Consider the following 3,144-nt stretch of genomic DNA (forward strand, 5'->3'; position numbering starts at 1 on the left):
ACGAATGTCTTTTTGTGCGTTCTCCTGTCATCCAGAAAGTGAATTGCGCGTGTTGTTCCCACATCATAGTACAAAACTGGACAAGGAAACATAAGTAGGTGCCAAACTTCAAGTGGTGCCTTCTCGTCACGAAACACCGGAGGTGCCCCGCAACGCCCATGCTGTCCAGGTCCTCGAGGATGGCCGTGTGGGGGACGGAGTCGAAGGCCGACTTCATCGGCCTTCGTCCGGCAGGAGCAAGAAGGCTTACTCCTTGTCATGGCGGGCCTGCTCCAGCATAGACACCACATCTCTAAGGGAGTCAGCCGTACAGCGGTTGCACCTGAAGCCACTTTGCTGCTCTTTGAAGACGCCTCGACGATCAGAAATCCACTGGAGGGGGGCCAGCATCGTGTTGTCCATGAGCATCCCCACTGCGGACGTCAGTTAAACCGGCTGGTACGAGGCAGGCTCGGTGGGCGGCTTACCGATCTTCAGCATCGGCTTGACTAGTGCCACCCGCCAAGTATTTAGAAGGCTGTCCTCCCTCCACACGCGGTTAAGGAGCTGTAGAAGCGGCTGCAGCAGGGTGACTTTCAGGTTCCGGAGTATTTGATATGTCACCCCGTCAATGCGAGGGGCGCTCCGCTGCTTGCGGCATCGATCCAGGGCGGCCCGCAGCTCCCGTAGTGTGATGTCGCCACTGCAAATGGCCACCACTTGAGGATCCTAAGGAGCTGCCGCAGGGGGAGCCGGGGTGAACTGGTCAGCTAGCCGCTCTGCCAAGGCCTCCTCAGTGATCGTTCAAGAGCCCAGTGATTTGGGCGAGTTGGTGGACGTTCAAGATTAATAATCACCGCGGAAAAAACAGAGCGCAAAAAGGAACGAGAAGTAGACATGGCAGTGCTGTCCTGTCTACTTCTCGTTCCTCTTTTGTGCTGTGTTTTTTTCCGCGCTGGTCTCCTCAGTGATGCCCAAGGAAATGGCGGAGGCCAACAGGGGGTGCGGGTTGGTGATAGCAGGTTGGAGAAGGGCCCGGAAGACTCTCCAGGCCTTGGCTGGATCCCTGCGCGAATCTATGGAGGAGCAGAGCGACTCCCAGCTCTGCCTCCGCCGCTGCTTGGCTCTCCTCCTGCACTGTGCAGCCACCTGTCGGTACGCCGTATGACGATCCGGACGCCTGCTCCGGATGGCCCCCCGTTGCAGCTGGTTGCGCCTGGCCCTGAGTCTCAGGAGCTCCAGGTCCGGTAGTCCCGTGTAGATGGATACCTCCCCCCGCACCGTGGCCTTGTTGGCGCTCTGCACGACCGCTGCCAAGAAATCAGGCCATGGGTCCTCCAGACACTCTGCCATCTCCTTGCGGTAGGTGTTGCAGTTGTTAATGGCGTAGACCCTGGTGTCTGCTCGCCTACGATCGCCCCTGGGGGTGGTGACCAGGATGGGGGAGTGGTCCGATTCCTATGTGCTGGTGGCGGTTTCCCAGGTGTAGGAACACCGTTGTGAAACCAGTGTGACGTCAATGTGAGACCGCTGGATCGTGCCAAAGAGACCAGGGCGGGTGAAGGTCGGGCTGCCTGGGTTGGACACGATCAGGCCGCACCGTAAGTGAAAACTGCCGTCCCCTCATCAGCCGTGTTTGGAGTTTCTTGTCCTGCATGCCATGAAGGAGCCGTTGGCTGGTAGAGGTCGAACGCTTTGATTTAAAAATGGTCGCCATCCTGCCCTGTGAACGTGTATGCCCAGCTACGTTCATGTCAATCACAACAAATGCTGATGAGGAACGATGTGAAATGTTTCTCGTCGTCTCGGTCGGCTTTTCTGTTTCGTTTGGCCTTTCTGGCAGGAAATCCGGGTCCTTCCTAGCCGGACGCATGCGCTCGGCGTCTTGGGCAAGAACCGCACTATTTAGTGACACCAGTTCTCCTAGCCTTCAGACATAGTCTGCAAACACAACCTTTGCCAGGAATACATGGTTGGGTGTGTCTCATTGTGTACAGGAGCCTTGTCATCCATAATGTGGTTTCGATGCTTTCTTTGCGTTTTATAAACAAATACAGAGCTCTATGCTGTATGCCTGATTAGCCCGGCGCTTGCTCTCTGCGTCTCAGACGAAAATTCTGTGTCCTGTCTGGGTTTTCTGTTTAGGACACAAAACATTCCGACATACTAGAGGCTAACAGAGAAGCTGTAAAACGTCTATGGACACCAAAGAATATTTATGGGCTATAATTGCGTAAACATGGGTGTCGAACTGAACGCCTGTGATGTTCCGCTTCTGTCTCGCGTTGATGAATGGTTCCGTAGTTTCACCTGTTGACACGCTTTGCTTTGACATCGACGTTGACGTTTCTGTATGGGTACGGACTGATTGCTTCGCGTAGTGCCGTTCGGCTCTGCGGTGTAATGGGAGGGCACGCGACGAGTGCGGAATCCGCTTGCCCACTTTTTACTCGTTTGGCTGCGTTATTCCGCTCCCTGTATTCATTTGTAGTGTGGTGGCCTGGGCGGCAACCTTACCCTGCTACCAAATTTAATCGAGGGCTAAGCAAGGCGTCACGTAATGGAATGTTTTAAGGGGCCATAAAGGGAAAATAAAAATTTATTAATTGAAATTACTAGCCATTGGTAACTCCAGCAAGATTGTTTGGCGTGCTAGTTGGTGTGAAACCTGCCAAGCCCTGGGAATTGCGCAGAAAGGACGACACAAAAAAAGAATACAACACGGCGACCGCAACTAAGAAGCGTTTTATTGAAAGACTAACGCCCCGAAATATGAGGTAATGCTAGCGTGTGCTCCGAATTTACAAATGCAACACGCCTGGAAACTGTGACCAATCGTCATAACCTGCAGGAGCAGCAGCGTTGTTGTGCGGGAGGTTATTGAGGCCTATTTGATATAGGCTACGCACAAATAAGTAAGTGATAGATCTGTGGATTCATAAAAAAGCAAGTCATATTTATTAAAGTCCTTCCTGTAGGGTATGATGATGGGTTGTGTTTTCGAGGCGCGTTGCATTTGTACGTACGGGGAATGCGCGAAGTTTGTCTTATATCTGGATGCGTTAGCCCTTGAATAAGTGAGTAGTTAATTTCGCTCGTCCCGTTGTCTTCTTTGAGTGTTTCGTCCGTTTTGCGTTGAATAAGTGAGTTGTAATTGCGCTCGAC

This window comes from Haemaphysalis longicornis, unplaced genomic scaffold, assembly GCF_048455015.1.
Source record: "Haemaphysalis longicornis isolate Haplotype H1 unplaced genomic scaffold, Haemaphysalis longicornis Haplotype H1 scaffold_9, whole genome shotgun sequence".
Lineage (NCBI taxonomy): Eukaryota > Metazoa > Arthropoda > Arachnida > Ixodida > Ixodidae > Haemaphysalis > Haemaphysalis longicornis.